At 43.7% G+C, this 14,874-nt stretch overlaps 1 protein-coding gene across 4 annotated transcripts in view; it reads left to right on the top strand.

The window, feature by feature from the left end:
* The window catches only part of ASCC1 (activating signal cointegrator 1 complex subunit 1), a 729,419-nt gene that overhangs the window by 430,434 nt on the left and 284,111 nt on the right, over positions 1-14,874 (top strand). The window lies entirely within an intron of this gene.

The following is a 14,874-nucleotide window of genomic DNA, read 5'->3' as shown; positions in this document are numbered from 1 at the left end:
AAAACAATATTACAATCTTATACATAAATTACAGTTGGATGTGAGGATTTTACAGCCAGGTGATCACAGTCAGAACTCGAAATGGATGTATCTCCAACCAGATGTTTGTGATAAGGACTTTGTTAACCAGACGTTGCAAGCCGGCACTCTCTCTCCCAGTGATGAATTCTGGCCGCGGTGCACTCTGTACAATGCTGCACAACCTCCGATATGAGGCACTCAAACGGACTTCTTAGTAATAAATTCCAAGGCACAAACTAGTGTGCAACATTTCGGCTTTATTAGCCGTTCTCAAGCAGTGTGATCATAAATTATGATCACACTGCTTGAGAACGGCTAATAAAGCCGAAACGTTGCACATTAGTTTGTGTCTTGGAATTTATTACGAAGAAGTCCGTTTGAGTGCCTCATATCGGAGGTTGTGGTATATATATATATATATATATATATATATATATATATGTGATCCATATAAGCAGCCCGGCACTCCGCTGTCCCCATAGGGGTGTCATTCCGGTGCCCTCCTAGGGGTATGGTAGCCCCAATATGCAGAAGAGAAGGTAATGGAGGCACTCAGAGTCTTTCACAATGGGGTGAATCAAAGCAAATAGTGCAATAGGACAATAAATGCACTATTTGCTTTGATTCACCCCATTGTGAAAGACTCTGAGTACCGCCATTACCTTCTCTTCTATATATATATATACTGGCTCCTCTCTCTATGCCCCTCCTCCAGACCTCAGTTTGATACTGTGCCCAGACGAGCTGGGTGCTTTTCAGTGAGCTCTCCTGAGTTCGCTGAGAGAAAGTATTTGTTAGTTTTTTTATTTTCAGGGAGCTCTGCTGGCAACAGACTCCCTGCATCGTGGGACAGAGGGGAGAGAAGCAGCCCTACTCTCTGAAGCTAGGTCCTGCTTCTTAGGCTACTGGACACCATTAGCTCCAGGGGGATCGTACGCAGGAACTCTCCCTCGCCGTCCGATCCCAGAGCCGCGCCGCTGTCCCCCTCGCAGAGCCGGAAGACAGAAGCCGGGTGAGTATGAGAAGCAAGAAGACTTCAAATCGGCGGCAGAAGACTGTTCTTCACTGAGGTAACGCACAGCACTGCAGCTGTGCGCCATTGCTCCCACACACCTCACATACTCCGGTCACTGTAAGGGTGCAGGGCGCAGGGGGGGGGGGGTGCCCTGGGCAGCATTTGGAACCTCTTTTTGGCAAAAGTAAACATATATACAGTTGGGCACTGTATATATGTATGAGCCCCCGCCAAGAAAATGCATATTTAAGCGGGACAGAAGCCCGCCGTCGAGGGGGCCGGGCTTCTTCCTCAGCACTCACCAGCGCCATTTTTTCTCCACAGCTTCGCTGAGAGGAAGCTCCCCACGGTAGAAGAGGGTAAAAAGAGAGGGGGGGCACATAAATTAGACGCAAAAACACAATATAAACAGCAGCTACTGGGTTAACATTAAGTTACTGTGTTATTCCTGGATTATAGCGCTGGGGTGTGTGCTGGCATACTCTCTCTCTGTCTCTCCAAAGGGCCTTGTGGGGGAACTGTCTTCAAAAAGGGCATTCCCTGTGTGTGTGGTGTGTCGGTACGCTTGTGTCGACATGTCTGATGAGGAAGGCTATGTGGAAGCAGAGCGGGAGCAAATGAATGTGATGTCTCCGCCGACACCTGATTGGATGGATATGTGGAAGGTTTTAAATGATAATGTTAATTCCTTACATAAAAGGTTAGAAAAAGCTGAAGCCTCAGGACAGTCAGGGTCCCAACCCGTGCCTGATCCTATGTCGCAGAGGTCGACAGGGTCTCAGAAGCGCCCACTATCCCAAATTGTTGACACGGATACCGACATGGATTCTGACTCCAGTGTCAATTACGATGATGCAAAACTACAGCCAAAATTGGCTAAATCCATCCGTTATATGATTATAGCAATTTAGGATGTGTTGCACATCACAGAGGAAACCCCAGTCCCTGATGGGAGGGTACATATGTATGGGGAAAAGAAGCCACAGGTAACCTTTCCCCCCTCACACAAGCTAAATGAGTTATGTGAAAAGGCTTGGGAATCTCCAGATAAAAAACTGCAGATTTCCAAAAGGATTCTTATGGCGTATCCTTTCCCGCCAACGGACAGGTTACGCTGGGAATCCTCCCCTAGGGTGGACAAAGCTTTAACACGCTTATCCAAGAAGGTAGCCCTGCCGTCACAGGATACGGCTACCCTCAAAGATGCTGCGGATAGAAAACAGGAAGGTACCCTGAATTCCATTTATACACATTCAGGTACCTTACTGAGGCCGGCAATCGCGTCGGCCTGGATGTGTAGTGCTGTAGCAGCGTGGACGGACACCCTGTCTGAGGCACTTGATACCTTAGACAAGGATACTATATTATTGACCCTGGGGCATATTAAAGATGCTGTCCTATATATGAGAGATGCTCAAAGAGACATTAGTCTACTGGGTTCTAGAATAAATACTATGTCGATTTCTGCCAGAAGGGTCCTGTGGACTCGGCAATGGACAGGTGATGCCGACTCAAAAAGGCATATGGAGGTTTTACCTTACAAGGGTGAGGAATTGTTTGGGGAGGGTCTCTTGGACCTGGTCTCCACAGCTACGGCTGGAAAGTCAAATTTTTTGCCATATGTTTCCTCACAGCCTAAGAGAGCACCGTATTATCAAATGCAGTCCTTTCGATCACAGAAAAACAAGAAAGTCCGAGGTGCGTCCTTTCTTGCCAGAGGCAGGGGCAGAGGAAAGAAGCTGCACAACACAGCTAGTTCCCAGGAACAGAAGTCCTCCCCGGCCTCTACAAAATCCACCGCATGACGCTGGGGCTCCACAAGCGGAGCTAGGCCCGGTGGGGGCACGTCTTCGAAATTTCAGCCGCAAGTGGGTTCACTCCCAGTTGGATCCCTGGGCAATAGATATTGTGTCTCAGGGATACAAGCTGGAATTCGAGGAGATGCCCCCGCACCGATACCTCAAATCGGCCCTGCCAGCTTCCCCCCACGAGAGGGAAATTGTGTTAACTGCAATTCACAAATTGTATCTTCAACAAGTGGTGGTCATGGTTCCCCTCCTTCAACAAGGAAGGGGTTATTATTCGACCATGTTTGTAGTCCCGAAACCGGACGGTTCGGTCAGACCCATATTCAATTTAAAATCCCTGAAGATATACCTGAAACGGTTCAAGTTCAAGATGGAATCGCTGAGAGCGGCCATCGCAAGCCTGGAAGTGGGGGATTTTATGGTGTCTCTGGACATAAAGGATGCATACTTTCATGTCCCCATTTATTCACCTCATCAGGTGTACCTCAGATTTGTGGTACAGGATTGTCATTACCAATTTCAGACGTTGCCGTTTGGTCTCTCCACGGCACCGAGAATATTTACCAAGGTAATGGCGGAGATGATGGTACCCCTGCGGAAGCAAAGAGTCACAATTATCCCATACTTGGACGATCTCCTCATAAAAGCGAGATCAAGAGAGCAGTTGCTGATCAGCGTAGCACTTTCTCTGGAAGTGTTACGGCAGCACGGCTGGATTCTAAATATTCCAAAGTCGCAGTTGGTTCCTACGACTCGTCTGCCTTTCCTGGGCATGATTCTAGACACAGACCAGAAAAGGGTTTATCTCCCGATGGAGAAAGCTCAGGAACTCATGACACTGGTCAGGAACCTATTAAAACCAAAACAGGTGTCAGTGCATCACTACACTCGTGTCCTGGGAAAGATGGTGGCATCATACGAGGCCATTCCCTTCGGCAGGTTCCATGCGAGGACTTTTCAATGGGACTTACTGGACAAGTGGTCCGGATCACATTTTCAGATGCATCGGTTAATCACCCTATCCCCCAGGGCCAGGGTATCACTCCTGTGGTGGCTGCAGAGCGCTCACCTTCTCGAGGGCCGCAGATTCGGCATTCAGGACTGGGTCCTGGTGACCACGGACGCAAGCCTCCGCGGTTGGGGTGCAGTCACACAGGGAAGAAATTTCCAAGGTCTGTGGTCAAGTCAAGAGACTTGCCTTCACATCAACATCCTGGAACTAAGGGCCATACACAACGCGCTAAGTCAAGCGGAGACCCTGCTTCGCGACCAACCGGTTCTGATTCAGTCAGACAACATCACCGCAATGGCTCATGTAAACCGCCAAGGCGGCACAAGGAGCAGAGTGGCGATGGCGGAAGCCACCAGAATTCTTCACTGGGCGGAGAATCACGTAAGCACACTGTCAGCAGTGTTCATCCCGGGAGTGGACAACTGGGAAGCAGACTTCCTCAGCAGACACGACCTCCACCCAGGAGAGTGGGGACTTCATCAGGAAGTCTTCGCACAGATTACAAGTCGGTGGGAACTGCCACAGGTGGACATGATGGCATCTCGCCTCAACAAAAAGCTACAGAGATATTGCGCCAGGTCAAGAGACCCTCAGGCGATAGCTGTAGACGCCCTGGTGACACCGTGGGTGTTCCAGTCGGTCTATGTATTTCCTCCTCTTCCTCTCATACCCAAGGTGCTGAGGATAATAAGAAAAAGAGGAGTGAGAACAATACTCATTGTTCCAGATTGGCCAAGAAGGACTTGGTATCCAGATCTGCAAGAAATGCTCACAGAGGACCCGTGGCCTCTTCCTCTAAGACAGGACTTGTTGCAACAGGGGCCCTGTCTGTTCCAAGACTTACCGCGGCTGCGTTTGACGGCATGGCGGTTGAACGCCGGATCCTAGCAGAAAAAGGCATTCCGGATGAGGTCATTCCTACGCTGATAAAGGCTAGGAAGGACGTGACAGCTCAACATTATCACCGTATATGGCGAAAATATGTTGCTTGGTGTGAGGCCAGGAATGCTCCTACGGCGGAATTCCAGCTGGGCCGTTTCCTTCACTTCCTACAGTCACGGAGTGAATTTGGGCCTAAAATTGGGTTCCATTAAGGTCCAGATTTCGGCCCTATCCATTTTCTTTCAAAAAGAGCTGGCTTCTCTACCTGAAGTTCAGACGTTTGTAAAGGGAGTGCTGCATATTCAGCCCCCTTTTGTGCCTCCAGTGGCACCTTGGGATCTTAACGTGGTGTTGAGTTTCCTGAAATCCCATTGGTTTGAACCACTCAAAACGGTGGAGTTGAAATATCGCACGTGGAAGGTGGTCATGCTATTAGCCTTGGCTTCGGCTAGGCGTGTGTCAGAGTTGGCGGCTTTGTCACATAAAAGCCCCTATCTGGTTTTCCATGCGGATAGAGCAGAATTGCGGACCCGTCCACAGTTTCTGCCGAAAGTGGTTTCATCTTTTCATATAAACCAACCTATTGTGGTGCCTGTGGCTACTACTGACTTGGAGGATTCCGAGTTACTTGATGTGGTCAGGGCTTTGAAGGTTTATGTAGCCAGAACGGCTAGGGTCAGGAAAACAGAGTCGTTGTTTATCCTGTATGCTTCCAACAAGCTTGGTGCTCCTGCTTCAAAGCAAACTATTGCTCGCTGGATCTGTAACACGATTCAGCAGGCTCATTCTGCGTCTGGATTGCCGCTGCCAAAATCAGTTAAGGCCCATTCCACTAGGAAGGTGGGCTCTTCTTGGGCGGCTGCCCGAGGGGTCTCGGCATTACAGCTTTGCCGTGCGGCTACTTGGTCAGGTTCAAACACTTTTGCAAAGTTCTACAAGTTTGATACCCTGGCTGAGGAGGACCTTGTGTTTGCTCAATCGGTACTGCAGAGTCATCCGCACTCTCCCGCCCGTTTGGGAGCTTTGGTATAATCCCCATGGTTCTTACGGTGTCCCCAGCATCCACTAGGACGTTAGAGAAAATAAGATTTTACTTATCGGTAAATCTATTTCTCGTAGTCCGTAGTGGATGCTGGGCGCCCGTCCCAAGTGCAGAATTCTTCTGCAATACTTGTTTATAGTTATTGCTTCAATAAGGGTTATGTTATGGTTGCATCAGGGTTGGACCTGATGTTCTGTTGTGGTCATACTGTTGACTGGTTGTTATAAACTCATGTTATACGGTGTGATTGGTGTGGCTGGTATGAATCATGCCCGGGATTACCAAAATCCTTTCCTTGTACTGTCAGCTCTTCTGGGCACAGTTTCTCTAACTGAGGTCTGGAGGAGGGGCATAGAGGGAGGAGCCAGTGCACACCAGAACCTAAATTCTTTCTTAAAGTGCCCATGTCTCCTGCGGAGCCCGTCTATCCCCATGGTCCTTACGGAGTCCCCTACATCCACTGCGGACTACGAGAAATAGATTTACCGGTAAGTAAAATCTTATTATTTATATATATATATATATATATATATATATATATTCCCAGAACAGTCCACACTCTGGCCTTATCCACATATGCTGGGGTGACTTCCAGAAACTGATAAATCCTCCAGATCCATCAGTACCAATATACATTCAGTAAATAGGAGCACTCACCAGTCTTCATAATGTTTCTTATTTTTATTGTTAGCAGCAAGACATCAATCAAGGGGTGTAATCGACGTTTCGGTTCCAAATGGAACCTTTGTCAAGATCATAAAGCACAGTAAATGGTCCCCTTATAAACCCTAAAGTGACCCTCCCCCTAATTAATCAATTATAATCCGTCAAGTATTCATAACAACAACACACAAATATATAACACATATAATGACAATACATAGACAAATACAACATACAAATAAAAGTATGAAATCCATATATACCGATTAGACACATGAGTCGTCTGTAAACCGCGGTTCCCAGCGATACACGAGCGGCGTGCGTTCCACTGCGCGCCTTACTTCCGGTATCTGGAACGCAAGTTCCGGACTCGTGACCGGAAGTACACAGCCCCGTCACTCGGGTCTTATATCAATGCTCAGCCCTCAGTAATCCGGTCTCCATGGAGACAACTATTATATCGGGAATATATATGTAGCTGAAACTGCATCCTAAAATCATTTGCTGGTACAATGTAATCAGATCTTAAAATTATTAATAAAAAACAGTAGACTCATATATCTAATCGGAAGGATCACAATGAGTCAACAGTACGTGAATTGTAGCATAGTCCTACGTCATTTTGTCTCCAAAATATTAACCATTAGTCTAAAGACTACAATATAAACAATAAACAAAGGACATGGGCTATTGTAGTCTTTAAGAAAGAAATAAAGAAGAATGTAACTTGCGCCTATGGAGCCGCTTTGTACTGAAACTCTCGGATACACCAAATCCAATTTTACATTCACAAATATAGATTCTGAGTAGTCCACAAGCGCTAACAACATCAAACTAAGCACATTACAGACAATTTAATGTATATATGTGTATGAGGATCTTTTCTTTTGGAGGTTCAGAGTCCTCCAGGTGTTAGGTAAATTCCTTCTTGCTATTCGCACCTCTGGACTGACCTCCTCTCAATGGGGGATGTTCCTCAAAAGGTTTCTTTTCAGTACCCCTCAGGGCATCTGGTCCCTGGGATTTCACCCCTCCTAAATAAAGGACGCTCACCTCATATATTTGCCCTATATGCCTTGAATGGTTTCTTTACTTTACTTCGTTTTTCATATGACCCTCTGTACATATATCATCGAAGCAGATCCTGTCCCATATACACCATGCTCACCTTAAACTGAGGCCCTATGTTCCTTGAAAGGTTTCTTTCTTCGTATGTCCTTAGGGTTCCCTTCAACACCCCGGGAAATCTTCATGCAGTGTATCAAAAGGTATAAAAACCCAAAGTCCAGAATTTCATAAAAACGTTCAAAAATTTATTTCCAACAGGACATAAAATTCCATAAAAATGGTAAGAAGTATATATTATTAAAATAAGCCCCTAAACAATAGTGGCCACAAGTTCATCCCACATAATACCCCTCGGAACCCGTCAGGGAATGATGTATTACCCTGTAACAAAAACGGATCTTAGGAATTCCTCCTAAAGTCCTGGTTCCGGGCCCGGGGAAAAAAATGAGAAAACCTTACCACTTGGGGTCATAAAAAGTAGTGCCAACGCGTTTCGGATAACAAATCCTTCCTCAGGGCATAATGTGGGATCAACCTAGTAAGCCTTTTATACCTTACTAGAGTCTCCCCTGACTTCCCAAACCAATCAGAAATCACAGCAGTCTAATCATCATCTAAACTGCATTCAATTCCCAAACTTCTATTGTGACTTTTACTTATATCAATCATATGCTCCATAGTACATCAAAAAATGTTAAATAAACATCCATAATTCATATAATAAATGCATTAAAACATTAATTGGTGTAATCCAATATCTGGTCCAGAGTAACGGATCTCAAAGTCCATATGGTTCTCTTGCATGGGGCCGGATCCGGATTCATACATCCATATTTTCACCCTTCGTTCCGATAATGTTATAACCCGCAGCTTCCGGTTACAGCATCACTTCCTATGTGTGTGTCCGTGGCTTTTTTTTAGTCCCCTCGTGCCTTCACAGGGTTCCCATCCACCTCGGAAATGTGACGTCCCCTGTTGTTAGCGGCTGTGATGCACTTCCTGTCATTGACACGCAAACAGGAAGACCATTTGGAACGCAACGGTAAATCCTCATTATCACTGCGCCGGGACTCTCATGCAAGAGTATGTGAATAAATAAAGAACAATTCGTTAGAGAAAGATATTACAAAAGGTTTCATGTCCTATTTCATATATCCTTCCACCGTTTAATCACATATTCTCTTAAACAGGACATATTAACAAGTTTAGAGATCCATGGGAGATAGCGCCCCGATATATTTTATCTGTTATGTGTCTTACTCTACCACACCTCTCCTTCAACATATATCATTTTTCTTTGGGTACAGCCTTGTTTGCAGATGGACTTAATATGCAGACAGACCTTTAGTTGACACTGTATTATTAGAGACCTCACATCCATTGGGTCTAGCAGTATTGGAATCCATCTCCCCCTATACACATTTTTACCATTCAAAGGAACCACTTAATCTCGAAATCTATATTCAGCCCTTTTGGGGCCAAGGTTCCCAATTCATAGATGGTTCTCATCTCCGTCCTAGCCAAGTTTGCCTCTCCATTTTTTATTCTCCAACTAGGTGTTACCACTTTAATACCACAGAACCTGACTAAATGACCAATATTACATTCATGGGTTTTACTAAAATGGGATGAGACATTGTGAGATTCAAGTCCTTTTTTAATATTGCGGACGTGTTCCGCCATTCTTACTTTGAGCATCCGTGTGGTTCTTCCCACGTAATGCAGCCCACACGAACACTCTAGCAGGTAAATGCAATTCTTACTGTTACAAGTAATGAAGTCTTTTATATTATAAACCTTATTGGTTTGTGTAGACCTGTATTGTATAACTTTACTCTCTTTGCTTTTGCATGCCTTACACATAATGCACTGACCACACCTAAAGAAGCCCTTGGATACATTTCTGGTAAGCATCCTTGGAGCCGTTACCACGCTGCTCACCACGTTCTCTTTTAGGTTCTTAGCCCTCCTATAGATGAATCTAGGGGTCTTTGTTATATATCCTTTCAGAGCAGGGTCCCTATCTAAAATAGACCAGTGTCTTCTTATTATACATTCAACCTGTTTGTATTGGCTGTTGTATGCTGTAATAAAAGGTACCTCCCCCAACAACTTCTCTCCTTTTTCTGAATTTTTGTTTAACATGTCATTATGATTATAATTACCAATGGTTTCCATACCCATCTGGACCGTTTTTTGATCATATCCTTTAACCTTAAATTGTTCCTGTAAGATCTGCGCCTGTTCCCAATACACCTCAATGTCTGTACAATTCCTTCTGACTCTTTGAAATTGACTAGCTGGAATACTCCGTAACCAGTTTTTATGGTGATTACTGGAGTAATCTATGAATGAATTGCAGTCTGTCAGTTTCGTATAATTACTGGTTTTAATTCTATCCTCTTCTATGTAAATTCGTAAGTCTAGGAAATTCACCTCTACTTCACTGATGTTAAAAGTTAAATGTATATTGTTTTTATTAGCGTTCAGATGTTCACAAAAGATATCCAATGAAGGACGGTCCCCACTCCACACAAAAAGTATGTCGTCAATATAACGATTCCATGACACCAAGCTGGCGCCAAGCTCATGGCCACTCCACACTTTTTGATCTTCCCAGTGTGCCATGAACAAATTTGCATAGCTTGGCGCCAGCCTGGTGCCCATGGCTGTGCCCTTCAGCTGCAAATAAAACGACCCATTAAACCAAAAAAAGTTGTTATATAGAATTAGCGATGTCCCTTCCAGTACGAAGTTGCTCCTTTCGGATGAAAAACCCTCTTTTTCCATAAATTATGCTAAAGCCTCTAAGCCTGTCTGATGGTCAATCACCGTATATAGAGACGTGACGTCAGCAGTCACCAGCAGATAGCCCGGCTTCCAGTCCACCGTCATTAGTTTGTTAATGGTGGTAATGGTGTCCCTTAAATAGGAACGGGTAGTCTTAACCATGGGTTGTAACATATGATCTATGAAGCATGATAGGTTAGACAACCCAGAATTGGTCCCCGCCACAATGGGGCGCCCAGGGGGTGTCTCCCTATTTTTATGTATCTTGGGCAAGATATATAATACAGGTATAGACGGGTTTTCTATAATCATATACCTGTATTCGTCTTCAGTAATTGTGCCCAATCCAAGGTAAAGCCCCAAAAAGACCTCTAATTTTTTATCTATATTGTCACTAGGGTTCCCCCTTAGTTTTTGGTAGGTGGTGCCATCCACTAGTTGCCTCATGATCTCCTTATTGTAATCATCGAGATTCATGATAATGATGCTGCCCCCCTTATCGGCTGGTTTTATTACTATCTCCTTATTGTTTCTTAAAGAGGAGATAGCTTTTCTTTCTTCCTTTGTGAGGTTGGTTTTCCTACTGGTTTTAAATGTCACACTCTCTAAGTCTGCTTTTACTGCCTTCTCAAAGGATTCTATAAAGCTTCCCTTCTTATGCTTCGGATAGAATTTGATGCATGCTCTTTTTCATTAATGAAATTGATTATCTGTGAGAAAAAAAGGGATTTACAAAAAGTTGAAGGAGAAATAGAGACTTATAAATCCCTAGCAGAACCATATATAGGTTCAAAGGAATATAAGGATATGGAGGAAGTCATCACCACGAAAATGATGAGGAATGAGAGAGAAATTAGGAATAAAAAACAGAAAAAGTACACTAGGGACAAAAAAGATAAAGAAGATGAAGTGAGAGAACCTCCCAGGGAAGCGGTGCCTGACACCATTATATCATACCAGGCTTTACCTAGAAGGTCACCTCGGAGAATTAACAGGAGATTCTTTAGGAGAAGGGACGCCTCCTTTCAATCCAATAGGATGAGAGAAAGGCCAAACCCCAGCACTATAAAACAAAGAAATGATTTTATGGACAGACAGAGGGATTTAACACCTAGGAGAGAGGAAGATGTCTATAGAAAAAATAGGGGATACCTGGGAGGAAGGAGTGATCATTATGAAGGTAGACAAATGAGGCCCACAGAATGGGGATGGAAACCATGGAGAGAGAGAGAGGATATATCGGAGATATCACACAAGGATCAGAGAAGGGAACATAACGATAGAAATTATGAAGAATCCTACAGGCCACAAAACCCCACCACTTGATCTTTTTTAGAGAAGGGTACATACAGACCCCCAAGAAGAAGGTAATATCCGGTAAACGAGGAAAGAGAGGAGGTAAAAATAGATCCCTCAATAAAAAAAGAAGAGATAGGAAAAAACAAATGGAGGATAATATAGAAGGCAACACTATTGTTAATACAGAAATAACTCAGAAAGACCCACAGGGAAATGAAGCAGGTGTTACCAAGATTTATAATTTAAGCGGGTATACACTTTCAACACATGAGCGATCCATCCTTGAAAAGGGACTTAAATTCGCTCCTACCAATAGATGTGATAAATTTGGAGTACTTATAGACGTAGAGAAACTAGTTAGAAGATTGACCCTAAAGAGATTCTTCAGTGAAATACCAGAAGGTGATACTGGAGGGAGTATTAGAACTGTATTTAAGAGGAGATCCAAATTCTATCCGAAGCATAAGAAGGGAAGCTTTATAGAATCCTTTGAGAAGGCAGTAAAAGCAGACTTAGAGAGTGTGACATTTAAAACCAGTAGGAAAACCAACCTCACAAAGGAAGAAAGAAAAGCTATCTCCTCTTTAAGAAACAATAAGGAGATAGTAATAAAACCAGCCGATAAGGGGGGCAGCATCATTATCATGAATCTCGATGATTACAATAAGGAGATCATGAGGCAACTAGTGGATGGCACCACCTACCAAAAACTAAGGGGGAACCCTAGTGACAATATAGATAAAAAATTAGAGGTCTTTTTGGGGCTTTACCTTGGATTGGGCACAATTACTGAAGACGAATACAGGTATATGATTATAGAAAACCCGTCTATACCTGTATTATATATCTTGCCCAAGATACATAAAAATAGGGAGACACCCCCTGGGCGCCCCATTGTGGCGGGGACCAATTCTGGGTTGTCTAACCTATCCTGCTTCATAGATCATATGTTACAACCCATGGTTAAGACTACCCGTTCCTATTTAAGGGACACCATTACCACCATTAACAAACTAATGACGGTGGACTGGAAGGTCTATTTTAGATAGGGACCCTGCTCTGAAAGGATATATAACAAAGACCCCTAGATTCATCTATAGGAGGGCTAAGAACCTAAAAGAGCACGTGGTGAGCAGCGTGGTAACGGCTCCAAAGATGCTTACCAGAAATGTATCCAAGGGCTTCTTTAGGTGTGGTCAGTGCATTATGTGTAAGGCATGCAAAAGCAAAGAGAGTAAAGTTATACAATACAGGTCTACACAAACCAATAAGGTTTATAATATAAAAGACTTCATTACTTGTAACAGTAAGAATTGCATTTACCTGCTAGAGTGTTCGTGTGGGCTGCAGTACGTGGGGAGAACCACACGGATGCTCAAAGTAAGAATGGCGGAACACGTCCGCAATATTAAAAAAGGACTTGAATCTCACAATGTCTCATCCCATTTTAGTAAAACCCATGAATGTAATATTGGTCATTTAGTCAGGTTCTGTGGTATTAAAGTGGTAACACCTAGTTGGAGAATAAAAAATGGAGAGGCAAACTTGGCTAGGACGGAGATGAGAACCATCTATGAATTGGGAACCTTGGCCCCAAAGGGGCTGAATATAGATTTCGAGATTAAGTGGTTCCTTTGAATGGTAAAAATGTGTATAGGGGGAGATGGATTCCAATACTGCTAGACCCAATGGATGTGAGGTCTCTAATAATACAGTGTCAACTAAAGGTCTGTCTGCATATTAAGTCCATCTGCAAACAAGGCTGTACCCAAAGAAAAATGATATATGTTGAAGGAGAGGTGTGGTAGAGTAAGACACATAACAGATAAAATATATCGGGGCGCTATCTCCCATAGATCTCTAAACTTGTTAATATGTCCTGTTTAAGAGAATATGTGATTAAACGGTGGAAGGATATATGAAATAGGACATGAAACCTTTTGTAATATCTTTCTCTAACGAATTGTTCTTTATTTATTCACATACTCTTGCATGAGAGTCCCGGCGCAGTGATAATGAGGATTTACCGTTGCGTTCCAAATGGTCTTCCTGTTTGCGTGTCAAAGACAGGAAGTGCATCACAGCCGCTAACAACAGGGGACGTCACATTTCCGAGGTGGATGGGAACCCTGTGAAGGCACGAGGGGACTAAAAAAAAGCCACGGACACACACATAGGAAGTGATGCTGTAACCGGAAGCTGCGGGTTATAACATTATCGGAACGAAGGGTGAAAATATGGATGTATGAATCTGGATCCGGCACCGGGCCCATGCAAGAGAACCATAGGGACTTTGAGATCCATTACTCTGGACCAGATATTGGATTACACCAATTAATGTTTTAATGCATTTATTATATGAATTATGGATGTTTATTTAACATTTTTTGATGTACTATGGAGCATATGATTGATATAAGTAAAAGTCACAATAGAAGTTTGGGAATTGAATGCAGTTTAGATGATGATTAGACTGCTGTGATTTCTGATTGGTTTGGGAAGTCAGGGGAGACTCTAGTAAGGTATAAAAGGCTTACTAGGTTGGTCCCACATTATGCCCTGAGGAAGGATTTGTTATCCGAAACGCGTTGGGACTACTTTTTATGACCCCCAAGTGGTAAGGTTTTCTCATTTTTTTCACCGGGCCCGGAACCAGGACTTTAGGAGGAATTCCTAAGATCCGTTTTTGTTACAGGGTAATACATCATTCCCTGACGGGTTCGGAGGGGTATTATGTGGGATGAACTTGTGGCCACTATTGTTTAGGGGCTTATTTTAATAATATATACTTCTTACCATTTTTATGGAATTTTATGTCCTGTTGGAAATACATTTTTGAACGTTTTTATGAAATTCTGGACTTTGGGTTTTTATACCTTTTGATACACTGCATGAAGATTTCCCGGGGTGTTGAAGGGAACCCTAAGGACATACGAATAAAGAAACCTTTAAAGGAACATAGGGCCTCAGTTTAAGGTGAGCATGGTGTATATGGGACAGGATCTGCTTCGATGATATATGTACAGAGGGTCATATGAAAAACGAAGTAAAGTAAGGAAACCATTCAAGGCATATAGGGCAAATATATGAGGTGAGCGTCCTTTATTTAGGAGGGGTGAAATCCCAGGGACCAGGTGCTCTGAGGGGTACTGAAAAGAAACCTTTTGAGGAACATCCCCCATTGAGAGGAGGTCAGTCCAGAGGTGCGAATAGCAAGAAGGAATTTACCTAACACCTGGAGGACTCTGAACCTCCAAAAGAAAAGATCCTCATA

Source organism: Pseudophryne corroboree, chromosome 3 (assembly GCF_028390025.1).
Source record: "Pseudophryne corroboree isolate aPseCor3 chromosome 3, aPseCor3.hap2, whole genome shotgun sequence".
NCBI lineage: Eukaryota > Metazoa > Chordata > Amphibia > Anura > Myobatrachidae > Pseudophryne > Pseudophryne corroboree.
The sequence above is the reverse complement of the archived record's forward strand: the minus strand, read 5'-3'. Positions and strand labels throughout refer to the sequence as shown.